We start from the raw sequence: 22879 nt of genomic DNA on the forward strand, positions 1-22879 counted from the left end.
CGTTCTTCTTGAAGTTCCCCTTCTTCCCTTTGCCTTTTTTCTTGAAACTAGTGGTCTTGTTAACCATCGACACTTGATGCTCCTTCTTGATTTCTACCTCCGCAGCCTTTAGCATTGCGAAGAGCTCGGGAATTGTCTTTTCCATCCCTTGCATATTATAGTTCATCACAAAGCCTTTATAGCTTGGTGGCAGTGATTGAAGAACTCTGTCAATGACACTATCATCAGGAAGATTAACTCCCAGCTGAGTCAAGTGGTTGTGGTACCCAGACATTCTGAGTATGTGTTCACCGACAGAACTATTCTTCTCCATTTTGCAGCTATAGAACTTGTCGGAGACTTCATATCTCTCAACTCGGGCATTTGCTTGAAATATTAACTTCAACTCCTGGAACATCTCATATGCTCCATGACGTTCAAAACGTCTTTGAAGTACCGATTCTAAGCCGTAAAGCATGGCACACTGAACTATCGAGTAGTCATCAGCTTTGGTCTACCAGACGTTCATAACATCCGGAGTTGCTTCTGCAGCGGGTCTTGCACCTAGCGGTACTTCCAGGACGTAATTCTTCTGTGCAGCAATAAGGATAATCCTCAAGTTACGGACCCAATCCGTGTAGTTGCTACCATCATCTTGTTGGGGAACGCAGTATTTCAAAAAGAATTACCTACGATCACGCAAGATCTATCTAGGAGATGCATAGCAACGAGACGGGAGAGTGTGTCCACGTACCCTCGTAGACCAAAAGCGGAAGCATTTAGTAACGCGGTTGATGTAGTCGAACGTCTTCACGATCCAACCGATCCAAGTACCGAACGTATGGCACCTCCGTGTTCAGCACACGTTCAGCACGATGACATCCCTCGAGCTCTTGATCTAGTTGAGGACGAGAGAGATTTCCATCAGCACGACGGCGTGGTGACGGTGATGATGAAGTTACCGGCGCAGGGCCTCGCCTAAGCACTACGACGATATGACCGAGGTGTGTAACTGTGGAGGGGGGCACCGCACACGGCTAAGACCAATATTGAAGTGCCTTTGGGGTGCCCTCTGCACACATATATAATGGAGGGAGGGAGAGAGGCCGGCCCTTCTAGGGGCGCGCCAAGTGTAGGCAGTCCTACTAGGACTCCCAAGTCCTAGTAGGATTCCCTTTCCTTTTCGGAGTGGGAAAGAAGGAAAGGAGGGAGAGGGAGAAGGAAAGGGGGGCCGCGCCCCAACCCCTTGTCCAATTCGGTTTGGGCAGGGGGGAGGCGCGCGCCACCTCGTGGCCCTTCTTCCCTCTCTCCACTAAAGCCCAATAAGGCCCATTAACTTCCCCAGCAAATTCCCGTAACCCTCCGGTACTCTGAAAAATACCCGAATCACTCGGAACCATTCCGATGTCCGAATATAGCCTTCCAATATATGAATCTTTACCTCTCGACCATTTCGAGACTCCTCGTCATATCCGTGATCTCATCCGGGACTCCGAACAAACTTCGGTCATCAAATCACATAACTCATAATACAAATCGTCATCGAACGTTAAGCATGCGGACCCTACGGGTTCGAGAACTATGTAGACATGACCGAGACACATCTCCGGTCAATAACCAATAGCGGAACCTGGATGCTCATATTGGCTCTTACATATTCGACGAAGATCTTTATCGGTCAAACCGCATAACAACATACGTCATTCCCTTTGTCATCGGTATGTTACTTGCCCGAGATTCGATCGTCGGTATCATCATACCTAGTTCAATCTCGTTACCGGAAAGTCTCTTTACTCGTTCCGTAATGCGTCATCCCGAAACTAACTCATTAGTCACATTGCTTGCATGGCTTATAGTGATGAGCATTACCGAGAGGGCCCAGACATACCTCTCCGATACTCGGAGTGACAAATCCTAATCTCGATCTATGCCAAACCAGGAAACACATTTGGAGACACCTGTAGAGCATCTTTATAATCACCCAGTTACGTTGTGACATTTGATAGCACACAAGGTGTTCCTCCGGTATTCGGGAGTTGCATAATCTCATAGTCAAAGGAATATGTATAAGTCATGAAGAAAGCAATAGCAATAAAATTGAACGATCAACATGCTAAGCTAACGGATGGTTCTTGTCCATTACATCATTCTCCTAATGATGTGATCCCGTTCATCAAATGACAACACATGTCTATGGTCAGGAAACTTAACCATTTTTTATTAACGAGCTAGTCAAGTAGAGGCATACTAGGGACACTTTGTTTTGTCTATGTATTCACACATGTATCAAGTTTCCGGTTAATACAATTCTAGCATGAATAATAAAAATTTATCATGATATAAGGAAATATAAATAACATCTTTATTATTGCCTCTAGGGCATATTTCCTTCACATCTTTCAACTTAGCTTTCTCTAGGAACACATTAAAATTCAAGGGAACGATAGCACGGGCAATTCATCTACAATAGCATAGACATGCAAAAACTATCAGGTACTAAGTCCATGATCAATTAAAGTTCAATTAATCATATTACTTAAGAACTCCCACTTAGATAGACATCCCTCTAGTCATCTAAATAATCACGTGATCCATATCAACTAAACCATGTCCGATCATCACGTGAGATGGAGTAGTTTCCAATGGTGAACATCTCTATGTTGATCGTATCTACTATATGATTCACGTTCGACCTTTCGGTCTCAGTGTTTCGAGGCCATATCTGCATATGCCAGGCTCGTCAAGTTTAACCCGAGTATTCTGCATGTGCAAAACTGGCTTGCACCCGTTGTATGTGAACGTACAGCTTATCACACCCGATCATCACGTGGTGTCTCGGCACGAAGAACTGTAGCAACGCTGCATACTCAGGGAGAACACTTATACCTTGAAATTTAGTGACAAATCATCTTATAATGCTACCGCCGTACTAAGCAAAATAAGATGCATAAAGGATAAACATCACATGCAATCAAAATATGTGACATGATATGGCCATCATCATCTTGTGCCTTTGATTTCCATCTCCAAAGCACCGTCATGATTTCCATCGTCACCGGCTTGACACCTTAATCTCCATCGTAGCATCGTTGTCATCTCGCCAACTATTGCTTCTACGACTATCGCTACCGCTTAGTGATAAAGTAAAGCAATTATATGGCGATTGCATTTCATACAATAAAGCGACAACCATAAGGCTGCTGCGAGTTGCCGATAACTTGGACAAAACATGATCATCTCATACAACAATTTATATCTCATGACTTCTTGACCATATCACATCACAACATGCCCTGCAAAAACAAGTTAGACGTCCTCTACTTTGTTGTTGCAAGTTTTACGTGGCTGCTACGGGCTTCTAGCAAGAACCGTTCTTACCTACGCATCAAAACCACAACGATTTTTCGTCAAGTGTGCTGTTTTAACCTTCAACAAGGATCGGCCATAGTCAAACTCGATTCAACTAAAGTTGGAGAAACAGACACCACCCACTAGCCACCTGTGTGCAAAGCACGTCGGTAGAACCAGTCTCATGAACGCGGTCATGTAATGTCGGTCCGGGCCGCTTCATCCAACAATACCGCCGAATCAAATTAAGACGGTGGTGGTAAGCATTATGACTATTATCGCCCACAACTCATTGTGTTCTACTCGTGCATATAACATCTAAGCATAGACCTGGCTCGGAAGCCATTGTTGGGGAACCTAGTAATTCAAAAAAAAGTCCTACAATCATGCAAGATCTATCTAGGAGAAGCATAGAAACGAGACGGGAGAGTGTGTCCACATACCCTCGTAGACCAAAAGTGGAAGCGTTTAGTAACGCGGTTGATGTAGTCGAACGTCTTCACGATCCAACCGATCCAAGTACCAAACGTACGGCACCTCCGTGTTTAGCACAAGTTCCGCACGATGACATCCCCCGAGCTCTTGATCCAGTAGAGGGATGAGGGAGAGTTCCGTCAGCACGACGGCGAGGCGGCGGTGATGATGAAGTTACCGGCGCAGGGCTTCGCCTAAGCACTACGACGATATGACCGAGGTGTTTAACTTTGGAGGGGGCACCGCACACGGCTAAGAGATTATCTGTTGTGCTTTGGGGTGCCCCCTGCCCACGTATATAAAGGAGGGGGGACGAGGAGGCCGGCCAAGTGTAGCGATCCGACCTCAGACGGTCAAATCTCTGTGCATAAGTGTCTTCCCTGGATCGGTAATGCTGACACACACATCACTTGAAGGGTTTATAACAGAGTGCAATCACACACTTATTACATCGAATGTCTCGAAAGAGAACTTATTACAATAGTATGGCTTAAGGCCATCTAAATAAGACAACTGCGGAAGCATTGAAGGTAAATGAGTCCATCAACTCCAACGGCATAGCTGAGTGCACGACAACGACCTAGCGCACCTTACTCTTCATCTGAAAAGTCTGCAACATAATACGTTGCAGCCCGAAACGGGTCAGCACATGGAATGTGCTGGCAAAATAACACTGTAGAGCAATGAACAATGTAACAGCTAACACTACATGCATATATGGCTGGTGGAGGCTCTATGGTTATCACTTTTGGTAAAGCCAATTTTTTCCTACTGCAAAGGAATATATTTTATTTAACTAACAAGTTGGTTGATAAACATTGAGAATGGAAACCCATCTCAATCCCAATTAAACAGTAGTTAACAACCCAACAAATTAAATTAAGAGGGATGAGATCAAATCTATAATTCAAGAACCAGATACTCAAGATGTCCATAACCGGGGACACGGCTAACCATGATTAGTTTGTACACTCTGCAGAGGTTTGCGCACTTTTCCCCTCAAGACTCGATCTCCTCCGTTGTATTTCTCGCACTGCATGGTGTTTGAGAAACGGATGACCGAGACACAGTCTTTCCGAAGAGGTCCCCTTAACCGATAGATAGGCCGGTACACCTACAATCCCCTACATCTGCTAGCCCATCATGGAAAGGATTCCCACAACTTACTCAACTATGCCAGGGCCCGTAGTGGCTTGTGGCTGCACACGGAAGTTTCTAGCATGTATAATCTTATGATCCCTTTGAGCCTGGGTGGCGAACCATAGGATGATCACACGGATTCCCCGGGATCTCCTTGGACAACACTGGATTCCCCAGGTGCCCACAAACAATCCACCCAGATGTGTATTAAAGTAGCCACCTTAAGTTAACCATTAATTAACAACTCTCACATCTGTCATGGATACACTCAACCAATCCACGTCTACGAGCATAGCATAGCAAAGTAAGCATAACGTAGTAACTCCCAAGGTTTGAATAAAGCACAATAGGATCTACCTCATCAACTACTTCCCAATACCCACATGTTAACAAATCCTAACCATGCAATGTTTGAGGGTTGGATCTAATGCATAAAAACTGGGTAATAGAAAGGTATGATCAAAGTGTTACTTGCCTTGCTGACGATCAGAAAACCCTAGTGACTCGTAGTAGCACGCTTCGCACTCCGGAAACTCTATCACAAACAAACAATAGCATAGATAAGTACTCAAGCATAGATGCAAGGGTAAAACTCAATAGAAAAGATTCAAACTGAAAGCTCAACTGAAGAACTTCGATTTGCAAAAAGAATCAATCGAATCGGAGCTACGAAACTCAAACTATGATCAAAACAAATTCGAATTCAAATCTGCTTGAAACCAAATTTTAATTTTTCAAAACAATGTTCAAGTTCATTAACTGGAAAGAGGGGTTCGAGATGAAGATTATGGCATCGGTTTCACTGGATTTGGATGAACGAGCAAAAAGTTGCGAGGGTTTGAAGATCAGGGGCTAATCTACGATAAAAATAATTGTGGATAGGTCCCTGGACGAAAAATAAAATAAAAAGCAAAACACTAACGAACAAACGTTCGTTACCAGAGGCTAACGAACGAAAACGTTCGTCGAAATGATCTAACCGGCGAGCGTTCGCAAAAATAACAAACCTAAAAAAACCAATCTGAACCGATCTAACCGAAAACCGAAAAAACGTAAACCTAAAAAAACGAACGGTTTTATACCGTTTAACCGGGGTTGACCGACGGCGAGACTCCGGCGTGGTGGGGCGGCGGTGTCGGCGAGCGGCGGCGGAGCAACGGCGGCAGCAGGCGGCGGCGGCGCGGGCTGGCGGCACGAGCGGCGGTGGGCGGCGGCTGCGGGCGGCGGTGGGCGGCGGCTACGGGCGGCGGCTTGGGGTGGAGAGAGGGGACGGGGGCGCCGTATATAAAGGGGGGGGGGCGGTGGCTTCCTTAGGCGAGGGAGTCCGGCGGCGGCGCGGCTCCCGCGCGGGGAAGGCGGCGGCGGCCCGGCTCGGCTGGGCCTTCGGCCCAGTCGGGCGGATTTTTTTAAAATAAATAAATTCCGCCTAAGAAAAATCCTAATAAAATATAAAAATTCTAAAAATGCCAAAAACAAATTTCACCGTCTAAATAAAATATTTAGAACAAAGTGAACATTTTTGTGGCCTAATATTGCAATTTTCAAGAATGCATATTCTTCTAATTCAAATAAAATCTCAAATAAAGTCCAAATAAAACATATATATTTGATTTTAATTTTTTTTTCCTCCAATATTCCTCTCTTTTTGAAGATGTCATATTATCTTCTCTGTTTTATTTTAATATTAGAAATATTTGGAGAGAAAAATATTAAAACTAAATTGATCCTCTTTTTAAATTTGAGAAAATTCAAATATGAAAATAAATGAAATCCCCAACTCTCTCCTTGGGTCCTTGAGTTGCTTAAGATTTCTAGGATCACAACCAAAATGTAAATAAAATATGATATGCATATGATGACCTATGTATAACATCCTAATTGAAAATTGGGATGTTACAAACCTACCCCCTTAAGATGAATCTCGCCCTCGAGATTCGGGTTGGCTAGAAAATAGGTGTATGTGGTCTTTCCGTAGGTCTTCTTCTCGTTCCCAGGTGGCTTCATCCTCGGTATGGTGGCTCCACTGAACTTTGCAAAATTTGAGAACCTTGCTGCGCGTAACTCGGCTGGCAAACTCGAGAATCTTTTTGGGTTTCTCCTCGTAGGTTAGGTCATTATCCAACTGAATTGCTTCCCGGGGCACGATATCTCTCAGAGGAATATAGGTCATCTCTGCATGGCACTTCTTCAACTGGGAAACGTGAAACACATCATGAACTCCTGATAGTCCTTCGAGTAACTCCAACTTGTAGGCCACTTCCCCCATACGTTCAAAAACTCGGTATGGTCCTACAAATCTCGGGGCTAACTTTCCCTTAACTCCAAAACGTTTAAATCCTCGGAGCGGTGACACACGAAGGTATGCTCTGTCTCCTTGCCTTTGGTGTCTGCATAACTCTTCTGCCTGGACCGAGCTATCTTTAGTGTATCTCGAATCAACTTGACCTTCTCTTCAGACTCCTGAATTAGATCCGGTCCAAACAACTGATGGTCTCCAACTTCATCCCACATTAATGGTGTCCTGCACCTTCTTCCATACACAACTTCGAAAGGTGCCATCTTCAAACTAGCCTGATAACTGTTGTTGTATGAGAACTCCGCGTAAGGCAAATTATCATCCCAACTAGATCCATAATCTAGCGCACAAGCTCTCAACATGTCCTCCAGAATCTGATTGACTCTCTCGGTCTGTCCATCTATCTGCGGATGAAAGGCTGTACTAAGCTCTAGCCTGGTACCCAAAGTATGGTGCAACTGATTCCAAAACTTTGAAGTGAACTGTGTTCCTCTATCTGATATGATGGTCCTTGGAACTCCGTGCAGACATACGATCCTGGTCATATATATCTTGGCCAACTTCGCACTCGTGTAAGTGGTTTTCACTGGGATTAAGTGAGCCACTTTGGTCAAGCGATCAACTACTACCCAGATGGAATCATATCCCGACCGTGTCCTAGGTAATCCGGTGATGAAATCCATGCCAAGCTTGTCCCACTTCCATTCGGGTATCAGCATAGGCTGCAGTAATCCCGCTGGCTTCTGATGTTCTCCCTTCACTCTCTGACGTACATCACATACGGCTACATACTCGGCAATATCCTTCTTCGTACCTGTCCACCAGAAACGCTCCTTCAAATCCAAATACATCTTAGTGTTTTCGGGGTGAATCGAGTATGGTGAGTCATGAGCCTGCTGAAGTATTAACTTCCTGATCTCTGCATTATTGGGTACATATACACGATCCTCAAACCATAAGGTTTCGTGCTCATCCTCACAAAAACCCTTGGATTTTCCTTTGCTCATCTTCTCCTTTATCTCAGCAATTTCCTTGTCATCCTTTTGAGCTTCTCGAATCTTTCCCAATAATGTAGACTGAACCTCCATTGCTGCAAGAAAACCTCTTGGAACTATCTCCAAACTAAGTTCATTGAGACCGTCAACTAACTCCTGCGGTAGTCCTCCGCTTACGAGGGTATTGACATAACTCTTCCGGCTCAAAGCGTCTGCTACGACATTGGCCTTTCCTGGATGATAATGCAGCTTCATATCATAGTCCTTTATAAGCTCCAACCATCTCCTCTGCCTGAGATTCATCTCCTTCTGAGTGAAAATGTACTTCAAACTCTTGTGATCCGTGTACACATCACAACGATTTCCAATAAGATAATGTCTCCAGGTCTTGAGCGCATGCACTATGGCTGCTAGCTCCAAATCATGTGTGGCATAATTCAACTCGTGAGGTCGAAGCTGTCGTGAGGCATAAGAAACAACTCTTCCGTCTTGCATAAGTACACCTCCAAGTCCTTGGCGAGAAGCGTCGCAATACACTTGGAAATCCTTGCGAATATCCGGATGAATTAGCACTTGGGCTGTAACCAAACGTTTCTTCAACTCCTGAAAACTAGCCTCACATTCTTCCGTCCATTTGAACTTGGTGTCCTTCTTCAACAACTCCGTCATTGGCTTCGCAATCTTGGAAAAATTCTCAATGAATCTCTGGTAATATCCCGCGAGTCTAAGAAAACTGCGGATCTCCCCAACTGAGGTGGGTGCCAACTACTCAGTGACTGACTGAACCTTGGTAGGGTCTACTGCTATACCTTCTCCGAATATAACATGCCCAAGGAACCCAACTTCCTTCAACCAAAACTCACATTTGCTGAACTTGGCATATAGCTAGTGTTCCCTGAGCTTCTCGAGAACTAAACGCAAATGCTCCTTGTGCTCCTCTTCATTCTTCGAGTATACCAAAATATCATCAATGAACACCACAACAAACTTATCCAAGAACTCCATACACCTTGTTCATCATACTCATGAAATAGGCAGGGGCATTAGTCAATCCAAATGACATAACCGTGTACTCATATAGCTCGTACCTTGTGGTGAAAGGTGTCTTTGGTATATCCTGTTCTCGGATCTTCAGATGGTGGTATCCTGATCTCAGATCGATCTTGGAAAATACTTTAGCTCCTTGCAACTGGTCAAACAAATCATTGATCATCGGTAGTGGGTACTTGTTCTTGATCGTCACCTCATTCAATGCACGATAATCAACAACAATCCTCAAGGATCCATCCTTCTTCTCAACCAAGAGCACTGGGGCTCCCCACAGTGATGAACTTGGTCGGATATAACCTTTCTCCAATAACTCCTTAATCTGCTTCTTAATTTCCTCCAGATCATTTGCGGGCATCCGATACGGTCTCTTGGATGTTGGTCCGGTGCCTGGCAACAACTCTATCAAAAACTCTATGTCTCAATCCGGTGGCATGCCTGGTAATTCCTCTAGAAACACATCCGGGTAATCCTTCACAACAGGCACTTCCTCCTGAACAACTCCTGAGAGAGAATTTACTTGGGTCCTCCTCGGCGCATGCCTAGACACATACTTGATCCGTTTACCCTCTGGGGTGGTGAGCAGAATTGACTTACTGGCGCAATCGATGTTTCCTCCATACATCGATATCCAATCCATGCCTAGTATCACATCCAATCCTTGTGACTCCAGAATTATTAGGTTTGAGGGGAAAACATGCCTACCTATGGTCATGGCATCTGAAAACATCCTCTGCTTGCCATATACTCAGCTCCTAGCGAGCTTACTAACATAGGTGTCTTAAGAACTTTGGTGGGAAACTTATACTTATCCAGAAATCCCCTCGAAATGTATGAATGCGATGCACCAGTATCGAAAAGAATTATTGCAGTAAATGACTTAATCAAAAACTTACCTATAAATGCATCTGGCTGCTCTTCAACCTCCTCCACGTTAACGTGGTTCACCTGTCCCCTGTTGAAAGGGTTGGGCTTCTTACCAGAGCTTCCATTTCCATTGCCATTCTTCAACTCAGAACAATCATTGGCGTAGTGCCCGGTCTTCCCGCACTTGTAACAGGTGACATGACTCAGATCCTTCTTAGCGGGTGTTGTTGGGTTGGAACGGTTCTGGTTGCTGCTTGCTCCATTCCCATTTCCATTCTTGGAGCCACCGTGGTTATGTGAACTTCCTCCATTGTGAGTGTGGCCTCCATGGTTATGGGCATATCCTCCCGAGTTCGGGGTAAAACGAGGCTTCTGCTGAGCTCCAGAATTATACTTCCCTTGTCCATACTTCCTTTTGCGGCTCTCTATCTGCTGCTGCTTCCCTTCAATCATAAGAGACCTGTCTACCAACTCCTGGTAGTTTGCAAATGTTGCTACCATCAACTGCAGGCTCAGCTCATAATTCAACCCTTCCATAAACTTCTCCTGCTTCGCGGCATATGTGGCCACATCATCCTGGGCATAGCGTGCTAACTTGCTAAACTCAACCACGTACTGCCCCACAGTACGATTTGCCTGGCGTAAGTTGTGAAACTCACGCTTCTTCATGCTCATAGCTCTAGTTGAGACATGTGCAGTGCGGAATGCTTGCTGAAACTGATCCCAAGTGACATTGGCTATCGGGAAAGTGGCTGTGTAATTCTCCCACCATGAGGCTGCGGGTCCATCCAGTTGGTGTGCGGCAAAGCGCACCTTCTCAGCATCTGTACAACCTGCGGTGGTCAACTCCCTTCCAATCATGCGTAGCCAGTCATCAGCAACAATCGGCTCGGTGCTACTGGAAAACACAGGCAGATTCAACCTCAGAAAACGGGCTAAGTTGTCAACTGGAGGTGGTGGCGGTGGGTTGTTGTTGTTGTTGTTGTTGCCTTGGTTCTGGACTAGCAACTGCATCAAGGCATTCTGTTGTTGGATCAACTGAGTGAGCTTCGGTGGAAAGACAAATCCGGGGTCATGTCTTGGAGGCATCTGATGGGTTTAGAGGGAAGCGATTAGAATAGAATGAGGTCTAAAGAGAAATCACTACCCATATGCACTTGAGACAAACACATTCATATCACACCACTCAATTCAAACAAGGGCATACAATCAATCTAACTACCGTTACAAAATACTCGGACTACTACTATATACATGGGGGGAAACTACAGATAATATGGTGGTCGACTAAAAATTTTGTTCAGTGGAAGACTCCATGATATCCGCTCCAGCTTCGTCTTCGTAATCATCATCACTTCTGTCGGGATCGGAGTCGGTGTCGTCGATGATGATGTAGTCTTCAGGTTGGTTGTCCTCTCTAGGTGCGGGATCTCCCATGAATATTCCTAGCTTCTTCTCCAGGTCTTCATTCTTCTCCAGTAACACTACAATTTCCTCCTCATATCCATCGCGTGTCGACTTAAGTTCTTCTTCAAGCTCCATGTTCCTGGTCATCACCTTCTTCAGGTCTATCATGCTGGTGCACATCTGGTTCTCCTGTTGGCGAATGTGCTGGTTTAACTCCTGGATGTAGGCTGAAATAGACTTGTCCCTCCTGGTGCTGATCATCTCCCATTGCTCATCTCGGCGCCCACATATTTGGTATATGGTGTCCTTAAGATCCTTGTTGTAAACTTGTCTGATGCGTCCCATGGTGACGTGGGCTGCCATGCTCTTTCCTAGACTCCAGGTTGGTGCATCAAAGGAAAACTCTATGGGCTCAGTAACTGGCGTGAATGTCCTTCCTGGAACATGAACACGAATCATCCAATGCTCCTCTTCTGGTAAAGTGGCGGTGTAGGTCCCGGTGAAGCTTGGTATTCCAATGTTCAGGTACCTAGTGACTTCCTTCAAGTGTCGTCCAAAAGGTGTGTCTTCATTCGGTTGAGCAAACTGTTCCTTGGGTCCGCCATCTATAGGGTGAAAATGGAGAGGAGTCAGAAATGAGTAGAAAAGAGTGACCTATGGCTTATCTTAGTGGTCGCGTCCTACATTCAACATGTGCTCTGATACCATCTTGTAGCGATCCGACCTTAGACGGTCAAATCTCTGTGCATAAGTGTCATCCCTGGATCGGTAATGCTGACACACACAGTACTTGAAGGGTTTATAACAGAGTGCAATCACACATTTATTACATCGAATGTCTCAAAAGAGAACTTATTACAATAGTATGGCTTAAGGCCATCTAAATAAGATAACTGCGGAAGCATCGAAGGTAAATGAGTCCATCAACTCCAACGGCATAGCTGAGTGCACGACAACGATCTAGTGCACCTTACTCTTCGTCTGAAAAGTCTGCAACATAATACGTTGCAGCCCGAAACGGGTCAGCACATGGAATATGCTGGCAAAATAACACTGTAGAGCAATGAACAATGTAACAGCTAACACTACATGCATATACGGCTGGTGGAGGCTCTATGTGTAACACCCCGGATGTAACTTTCCATATTTGTAACTCCAACTCTTGCCATTTTCGGCTATGTGTTATGATACTCCCTTCGTGGTCGGGTTTTGTCTTTCGTTTTGCATTTTGTTCTTGTCATGCATCTCATACCATGTCATCATGTGCATTGCATTTGCATACGTGTTCGTCTCATGCATCCGAGCATTTTCCCCGTTGTCCGTTTTGCAATCCGGCGCTCCCACCTCCTCGGGCGCACCCCTCTTGTTTTCTTTCGTGAGCGGGTGTCAAACATTCTCAGAATGGACCGAGGCTTGTCAAGTGGCCTTGGTATACCACCGGTAGACCACCGGTCAAGTTTCGTTCCATTTGGAGGTCGTTTGGTACTCCAACGGTTAACCGGGCATCCGCAAAGTCCATTTGTGTGTGCAGCAAAACCCCCCCTCAAAACCAGCCCAAAACCCACCAAACTCTCTTCCATGCTCTAGGTCGTTCGATCACAATCGTGTGGGCGAAAACCGCACCTCATTTGGACTCTCCTAGCTCCCTCTTTCTATATAAATGTGAGACCCCCCGAAATTCCCGCAGTCCAAAACCCTAACCCGATCATCCGCGCCGCCGGACGTGTCCGTCTGGGGCCGGACACATCCCCGCCGCCGCCGCGTCCAACGGGAGGCCGCCACGTGGCCCCCGCACCGCCGGCCCGGAGAGCCCGCGTCGGGCCCTCCCGGCCCGTCTTCCCCGCGCCCTGCCGCCCGTCGTCCTCCACGCCGGTCGCCACCGCCGTCCGTCGTGCCCGCCGGCGCCCGCGTCGCCTCCGCCGCCGCCGTTCCCGCGCGCCGCCGCCGCAGATCGCCGTCGCCGCGCCTTTCTTCCTCCTCCCCACCGGCGCCTCCCCGCGCCTCCTCCGGCCCCGCGCGCCTCGAGCTCCGACGAGCCATCGGGCCGATCCGATCTGGAAGACCGAAGGTTGACCCGAAATCCCTTCGAAATTTCTTCCAAGTCCTATGCATTTTGACATTACACGTACATGTTCATCATGGCATAACTCTCTATATATAGCTCCATTTCGCGCGTGTAATATATTGATTTGTTCGTCTCATGATGCTCTTCATTTTGTTCAATTGCACCATGTTCATTTGAGTCCATCTTGATGCCCAAATCTCCGGTGCAAGAGTGCTAGTTGCTGTTGTCTGTTGTTACTTAGCAGAACTTGAGGATTTGTTATTTTTGTATCATTTAATCTGTGCATCTTGTGGGCATGAGCTCTACATGTGTTTTGTTTTATGCCATGCCATCTTTCCAGTGGTGTATGCCATGTATTTTTGTGATCTCTGTGGTGACTAGAACAAGCATGCAAACTAGGCTCCGTAATGTTTCTGATTTCAGGGACGGTGATTTCTCCGAGTCTGTCTGCTGTTATTTTGTTGCCATGTAAACTTGATGATACGGAGAGATCCATGCATATTTTGGAGATGTTCAGTAAGGATGTTTTGTAGATATTGTTGTAATTGTTCCATTCCTGCACTTGTTTGCAATTATGGAGTGCCATAGCAGGACTCAATCTTGCTCTACTTTTGCTATTAAATATTTTTGGCAGATTGTTTACGTGTTATTCAATTTTGCCAAGCTTGTTGTAGTTGTTCCATACATGCTATGTATTTGCTCTTGCCATGGATAGATTCATAAACATGTCATCTTGCTGTAGGTATGCTTGTTTTGTCATGTATTGCCTTGTGGTGAGTGCATCAAGCTCACCAAGATGCCTTCATATTATTGTTTCTGCCAAGCTCACCAAGTCTGAAACCTGTTAACGAAACTTGCTATGTTTACATGGTTGCCATCATATCGTCTGGTCCTTTTTGGCTTATGGTCAGTAAGGGACTTTTGTCATATGCATTTAGTAGAATACTGCCATGCCTAGTTTTGCCATGTTAAGTTCCTGTAGCATGTTGATTTCGTGCTCTGTGAACATTGCTACCTGATGCTGTTTCAGGCATGTACGGTAATTTCACAAAGTTTGTGAACCTGTTATCTTTTGCACTTTTGCCATGCTTGTTTGAGCTTGTTATATTGTGATCTAGCCATAGCTCAGTGTTCATCTTTTGTCAAGCATCTCCCGTAGATCACTGCCATATGCTTTGTTGCTACGTTGGAGTGCTGTAGCATTGTTACTTGTTGCATTTTAAGTGCTATCATGCTGTTAATCGCAGATTCGTGTCATTCTTGTTTTGCTTGCCATTTGCAAACCGTGCATCCGTTTCCGGTGATCTTTATATCGATTTCAACCGAAATCATCTCATGTTTCCAGTGGCATGCTTGGTTTGCCAAGTTACTGCCTTTTTCATCTTTTCCTTCCGGAGCACGCATATGCATCGCATATCATATCTTGCATATCATTCATGTATTGCATCATGTTGCTTGTGCATTCCCCGTGATTGATTGTGGTTCCGTTGCTTGTGTTCTTGTTGTGGGTAGAGCCGGGAGACGAGTTCGTGAATGAGGAACCTGTTGAGTACGCTCACGAGGATCAAGCTTTCGACAACTCTGAGAACCTTGCAGGCAAGATGACCACCCCTCGAAATCACTTCTATCTTTGCTTTGCTAGTTGTTCGCTCTATTTTCCATGCTGCGCTACCTACCATTTGCTATATCATGCCTCCCATATTGCCATGTCAGCCTCTAACCATCCTTTCCTAGCAAACCGTTGTTTGGCTAAGTTACCGCTTTTGCTCAGCCCTTCTTATAGCGTTGCTAGCTGCAGGTGAAGTTGAAGTTTGTTCCATGTTGGAACATGGATATGTTGGGATATCACAATACCTCTTATTATATTAATGCATCTATATATTTGGTAAAGGGTGGAAGGCTCGACCTTATGCCTGGTGTTTTGTTCCACTCTTGCCGCCCTAGTTTCTGTCATACCGGTATTATGTTCCTTGAGTTTGCGTTCCTTACGCGGTTGGGTGATTTATGGGACCCCCTTGACAGTTTGCCTTGAATAAAACTCCTCCAGCAAGGCCCAACCTTGGTTTTACCATTTGCCACCTAAGCCTTTCCCCCGGGTTTTTGCGAGCCCGAGGGTCATCTTATTTTAACCCCCCCGGGCCAGTGCTCCTTCAAGTGTTGGTCCGAACTGAGTAGACTGCGGGGCCCCCTCCTGGAAACTTGAGGTCTGGTTTTACTCGTTGGATGTCTCATCCGGTGTGCCCTGAGAACGAGATATGTGTAGCTCCTATTGGGATTTGTCGGCGCATCGGGCGGCTTTGCTGGTCTTGTTTTACCATTGTCGAAATGTCTTGTAAACCGGGATTCCGAGACTGATCGGGTCTTTCCGGGAGAAGGTTTATCCTTCGTTGACCGTGAGAGCTTATGATGGGCTAAGTTGGGACACCCCTGCAGGGTATTATCTTTCGAAAGCCGTGCCCGCGGTTATGAGGCAGATGGGAATTTGTTAATGTCCGGTTGTAGAGAACTTGTCACTTGACTTAACCAAAATACATCAACCGTGTGTGTAGCCGTGATGGTCTCTTCTCGGCGGAGTCCGGGAAGTGAACACGGTTTGAGTTATGCATGACGTAAGTAGGAGTTCAGGATCACTTCTTGGTCATTGCTAGATGACGACCGTTCCGTTGCTTCTCTTCTCGCTCTCATTTGCGTATGTTAGCCACCATATCTGCTTAGTGCCTGATGTAGTTTCACCTCATTACACTATCCTTTCCTATAAGCTTAAATAGTCTTGATCTCGCGGGTGTGAAATTGCTGAGTCCTCGTGACTCACAGATTCTACCAACACAGTTGCAGGTGCCGACGATGCCAGTGCAGATGATGGGATCGATCTCAAGTGGGAGTTCGATGAGGAACGTGGTCGTTACTATGTGTCTTTTCCTGATGATCAGTAGTGGAGCCCAATTGGGACGATCGGGGATCTAGCATTTGGGGTTATCTTATTTTCATTTGGATTTTGACCGTAGCCGGTCTATGTGTGTATTTTGGATGATGTATGAATTATATTTATGTATTGTGTGAAGTGGCGATTGTAAGCCAACTCTTTATCCCATTCTTGTTCATTACATGGGATTGTGTGAAGATGACCCTTCTTGCGACAAAACCACAATGCGGTTATGCCTCTAAGTCGTGCCTCGACACGTGGGAGATATAGCCGCATCGTGGGCGTTACACTATGGTTATCACTTTTGCGTAAAGCCAATTTTTCCCTACTGCAAAGGAATATATTTTATTTAACTAACAAGTTGGTTGATAAACATTGAGAATGGAAACCCCATCTCAATCCCAATTAAACAGTAGTTAACAACCCAACAAATTACATTAACAGTGATGAGGTCAAATCAATAATTCAAGAACCAGATACTCAAGATGTCCATAAACGGGGACACGGCTAACCATGATTAGTTTGTTCACTCTGCAGAGGTTTGCGCACTTTTCCCCACAAGACTCGATCTCGTCCGTTGTATTTCTCGCACTGCATGGTGTTTGAGAAACGGATGATCGAGACACAGTCTTTCCGAAGAGGTCCCCTTAACCGATAGATAGGCCGGTACACCTACAATCCCCTACATCTGCTAGCCCATCATGGAAAGGATTCCCACAACTTAATCAACTATGCCAGAGCCCATAATGGCTTGTGGCTGCACACGGAAGTTTCTAGCATGAATAATCTTATGATCCCTTCGAGCCTGGGTGGCGAACCATAGAATGATCACACGGATTCCCCGGGATCTCCTTGGACAACACTGGATTCCCCAGGTGCCCACAAACAATCCACCCAGATGTGTATTAAAGTAGCCACCTTAAGTTAACCATTAATTAACAACTCTCACATATGTCATGGATACACTCAACCAATCCACGTCTACGAGCATAGCATAGCAAAGTAAGCATAACATAGTAACTCCCAAGGTTTGAATAAAGGACAATAGGTTCTACCTCATCAACTACTTCCCAATACCCACATGTTAACAAATCCTAATCATACAATGTTTGAGGGTTGGATCTAATGCATAAAACTGGGTAATAAAAAGGTATGATCATAGTGTTACTTGCCTTGCTGACGATCGGAAAACCCTAGTGACTCGTAGTAGCACGCTTCGCACCCTGGAAACTCTATCGCAAACAAACAATATCATACATCAGCACTCAAGCATAGATGCAAGGGTAAAACTCAAGAGAAAAGATTAAAACTGAAAGTTCAACTGAAGAACTTCGATTTGCAAAAAGAATCAATCGAATCAGAGCTACGAAACTCAAACTACGATAAAATGAAATTCGAATTCAAATCTGCTTGAAACCAAATTTTAATTTGTCAAAACCATGTTCAAGTTGATTAACTGGAAAGAGGGGTTCGAGACGAAGACTTTGGCATTGGTTTCACTTGATTTGGACGAATCTATGATAAAAATAATCGCAGATAGGTCCCTGGACGAAAAAGAAAAAAAAAAGAAAAACACTAACGAACGAACGTTCGTTACCAGAGGCTAACGAACGAAAACGTTCTTCGAAACGATCCATCCGGCGAGCATTCGCAAAAATAACAAACCTAAAAAAACCAATCTAAACCGATCTAACCGAAAACCGAAAAAACGTAAACCTAAAAAACGAACGGTTTTATACCGTTTAACCGGGGTTGACCGACAACGAGATCCGGCAGCGGCGGCGAGACTCTGGCGAGGCGGGGCGGCGTGCGGCGTCGGCGGCGGAGCAGCGGCGGCAGTAGGCGGGGCGGCGTGCGGCTGGCGGCGCAGGCGGCAGTGGGCGGCGGCTGCGGAGAGAGGGGCCTGGGGCGCCGTATATAAAGGAGGGGGGCGGTGGCTTCCTTGGGCGAGGGGGCGGCGGTGGTGGAGTCTGGCTCGGACTCGGGGAGTCCGGCGGCGGCGCGACACCCGCTCGGGGAAGGCGGCGGCGGTCCGTCTCGGCTGGGCCTTTGGCCCACTCGGGCGGAAACTTTTTTTAAAATAAATTCCGCCGAAGAAAAATCCTAATAAAATAAAAAAAATCTAAAAATGCCAAAAATAATTTTCACCGTCTAAATAAAAATTTAGAACAAAGTCAACATTTTTCTTGCCTAATAATGCAATTTTAAAAAATGCATATTTTTCTAATTCAAATAAAATCTCAAATAAAGTCCAAATAAAATGTATATTTGATTTTTAAAAAATTCCTCCAATATTCCTCTCTTTTTGAAGAAGTCATATTATCTTCTCTCTTTTATTTTAATATCACAAATATTTCGATAGAAAAATATTGAAACCAAATTGATCCTCTTTTCAAATTTGAGAAAATTCAAATATGAAAATAAATGAAATCCCCAACTCTCTCCTTGGGTCCTTGAGTTGCTTAAGATTTCTAGGATCACAACCAAAATGCAAATAAAATATGATATGCATATGATGACCTATGTATAACATCCAAATTGAAAATTGGGATGTTACACCAAGGGGGAGGCGCGCCAAGGGGGTGAGTCCTACTAGGACTCCAAACCTAGTAGGATTCGGCCCCCCTTTCCTTCCAACGGAGAGGGGGAAATGGGAAAGGAGGGAGAGGGAGAAGGAAAGAGGGGGTCCGCACCCCCTCCCCTTGTCCAATTCGGATTGGGGCAAGGGGGGCACGCCCCACCTCCTGTGGCCTGCCCCATCTCCTCCACTATGGCCCATTAGGGCCAATAACTTTCCCGGGGGGTTCCGATAGCCTCCCGGTACTCCGATAAGTCCCCGAACCTTATTGGAACCATTCTGATGTCCGTATATAATCTTCCAATATATCAATCTTTACCTCTCGACCATTTCGAGACTCCTCATCGTGTCCGTGATCTCATTCAGGACTCTGAACAAACTTCGGTCATCAAATCACATAACTCATAATACAAATCATCATCGAACGTTATGCGTGCGGACCCTACGGGTTCGAGAACTATGTAGATATGACCGAGATACATCTCCGGTCAATAACCAATAGCGGAACCTGGATGCTCATATTGGCTCCTACATATTCTATGAAGATCTTTATCGGTCAAACCGCATAACAACGTACGTCATTCCCTTTGACATCGGTATGTTACTTGCCCGAGATTTGATCGTCCGTATCTTCATACCTAGTTCAATCTCGTTACCGGCAAGTCTCTTTACTCGTTCCGTAATGCATCATTACGCAACTAACTCATTAGTCACATTGGTTGCAAGGCTTATAGTAATGAGCATTACCGAGAGGGCCCAGAGATACCACTCCAATACACGGAGTGACAAATCCTAATGTTGATCTATGCCAACTCAACAAACACCTTCGGCGACACCTGTAGAGCATCTTTATAATGACCCAGTTACGTTGTGACGTATGATAGCACACAAAGTGTTCCTCCGATATTCGGGAGTTGCATAATCTCATAGTCAGAGGAATCTGTATAAGTCATGAAGAAAGCAATAGCAATAAAACTAAACAATCATAATGCTAAGCTAACTAAGAGTCCAAGTGGGACTCCTTCCACTTGGTGCGTCCCCTAGGCCGGCCCCCTCCCTCTCCCTCCATTATATACGGGGGCAGGGGGCACCCCAAAGGAGATCAACTGTTTCTTAGCCGTGTGCGGTGCCCCCCTCCCCAGTTTACTCCTCCGGTCATATTGTTGTAGTGCTTAGGCGAAGCCCTGCGCGGAGCACATCACCATCACCACGCCGTCGTGCTGACGAAACTCTCCCTCGACACTTTGCTGGATCAAGAGTTCGAGGGACGTCATCGAGCTGAACGTGTGCAGAACTCGGAGGTGTCGTACGTTGGGTGCTGGATCGGTTGGATCGCGAAGACGTTCGACTACGTCAACACTGTTAAGCTAACGCTTCCGCTTTCGGTCTACGAGGGTACATGGACACACTCTCCCCCTCTTGTTGCTATGCATATCCTAGATATATCTTGCGTGATCATAGGAATTTTTTGAAATTGCATGCTACATTCCCCAACAGTGGCATCCGAGCTAGGTCTATGCGTAGATGATATGCACAAGTAGAACACAGAGAGTTGTGGGCGATCATAGTCATACTGCTTACCACCAACGTCTTATTTTGATTCGGCGGTATTGTTGGATGAAGCGGCCCAGTACAACCTTACATGACCACGTTCATGAGACCGGTTCCACCGATAGACATGCAACTTGTTTTGCATAAAGGTGGCTGGCGGGTGTCTGTTTCTCCAACTTTAGTTGAATCAAATTTGACTACGGCCGGTCCTTGTTGAAGATTAAAACAGCAAACTTGATAAAAGATCGTTGTGATTTTGATGCGCAGGTAAGAACAGTTCTTACTAGAAGCCCGTAGCAGCCACGTAAAACTTGCAACAACAAAGTAGAGGATATATAACTTGTTTTTGCAGGGCATGTTGTGATGTGATATGGTCAAGACATGATGTAATATATGTTATTGTATGAGATGATCATGTTATGTAAAAGTTATCGGCAACTGGCAGGAGCCATATGGTTGTCGCTTTATTGTATGAAATGCAATCGCCATGTAATTGCTTTACTTAATCACTATGCGTTAGCGATAGTTGTAGTAGCAATAGTTGGCGAGACGACAACGACGCTATGATGGAGATCATGAAGTAAATATGCCCTAGAGGCAATAATAAAGTTGTTATTTATATTTCCTTATATCATGATAAATGCTTATTATTCATGCTAGAATTGTATTAACCGGAAACTTAGTACATGTGTGAATACATAGGCAAAACAGAGTGTCCCTAGTATGCCTCTACTTGACTAGCTCGTTAATCAAAGATGGTTAAGTTTCCTGGCCATAGACATGTGTTGTCATTTGATGACCGGGATCACATCATTAGAGAATGATGTGATGGACAAGACCCAGCCGTTAGCTTAGCATAATGATCGTTAAGTTTTATTGCTATTGCTTTCTTCATGACTTATACATATTCCTCTAACTATGAGATTATGCAACTCCCGAATACCGGAGGAACACCTTGCGGGCTATCAAACGTCACAACGTAACTGGGTGATTATAAAGATGCTCTACAGGTGTCTCCGATGGTGTTTGTTGGGTTGGCATAGATCGAGATTAGGATTTGTCACTCCGAGTATCGGAGAGGTATTTCTGGGCCCTCTCGGTAATGCACATCACTATAAGCCTTGCAAGCAATGCGACTAATGAGTTAGTTATGGGATGATGCATCACGGAACGAGTAAAGAGACTTGCCGGTAACGAGATTGAAGTAGGTATGATGATACCGACGATCGAATCTCGGGCAAGTAACATACCGATGACAAAGGTAATAACGCATGTTGTTATTACGGTTTGACCGATAAAGATCTTCGTAGAATATGTAGGAACCAATATGAGCATCCAGGTTCCGCTGTTGGTTATTGATCGAAGATGTATCTCGGTCATGTCTACATAGTTCTCGAACCCGTAGGTTCGGCACGCTTAACGTTCAATGACAATTTTTATTATGAGTTATGTGTTTTGGTGACCGAAGTTTGTTCGGAGTCCCGGATGAGATCACGGACATGACGAGGAGTCTAGAAATAGTCGAGAGGTAAATATTCATATATTGGAAGGTAGTATTCGAACATCGGAATGGTTTTGAGTGGTTCGGGTATTTTACTGGAGTACCGAGGGGTTACCGGAACCCTCCGGCGGAATTAATGGGCCTACATGGCCTTAGTGGAGAGAGAGGAGGGCCGCAAGGGGTGGCCGTACCCCCCATGGCAGTCCGAATTGGACTAGGGGAGGGGGCGGCGCCCCCCTTTCCCTCTCCCTGTCCCTCTCCTTCCTTTTCCCTCCGGTGAAGAAAGGAAAAGAGGGGGCCGAATCCTACTAGGACTAGGAGTCCTAGTAGGACTCCCCCCTTGGCGCGCTCCCTCCTGGCCGGACGCTTCCTCCTCCCCTCCCTTATATATAGGGGCAGGGGCACCCCAAAGGCACATCCATTGTTCTCTTAGCCGTGTGCGGTGCCCCCCTCCACAGTTTACTCCTCCGGTCATAGCGTCGTTGTGCTTAGGCGAAGCCCTGCGTGGATCACATCACCATCACCGTAACCACGCCATCATGCTGACGGAACTCTCCCTCGACTCTCTGCTGGATCAAGAGTTCGAGGGACGTCATCGAGCTGAACGTGGGCTGAACTCGGAGGTGCCGTACGTTCGGCACTAAGATCGGTTGGATCATGAAGACGTTCGACTACATCCACCGCGTTAAACTAATGCTTCCGCTTTCG

This window comes from Triticum aestivum, chromosome 3D (assembly GCF_018294505.1).
Source record: "Triticum aestivum cultivar Chinese Spring chromosome 3D, IWGSC CS RefSeq v2.1, whole genome shotgun sequence".
NCBI lineage: Eukaryota > Viridiplantae > Streptophyta > Magnoliopsida > Poales > Poaceae > Triticum > Triticum aestivum.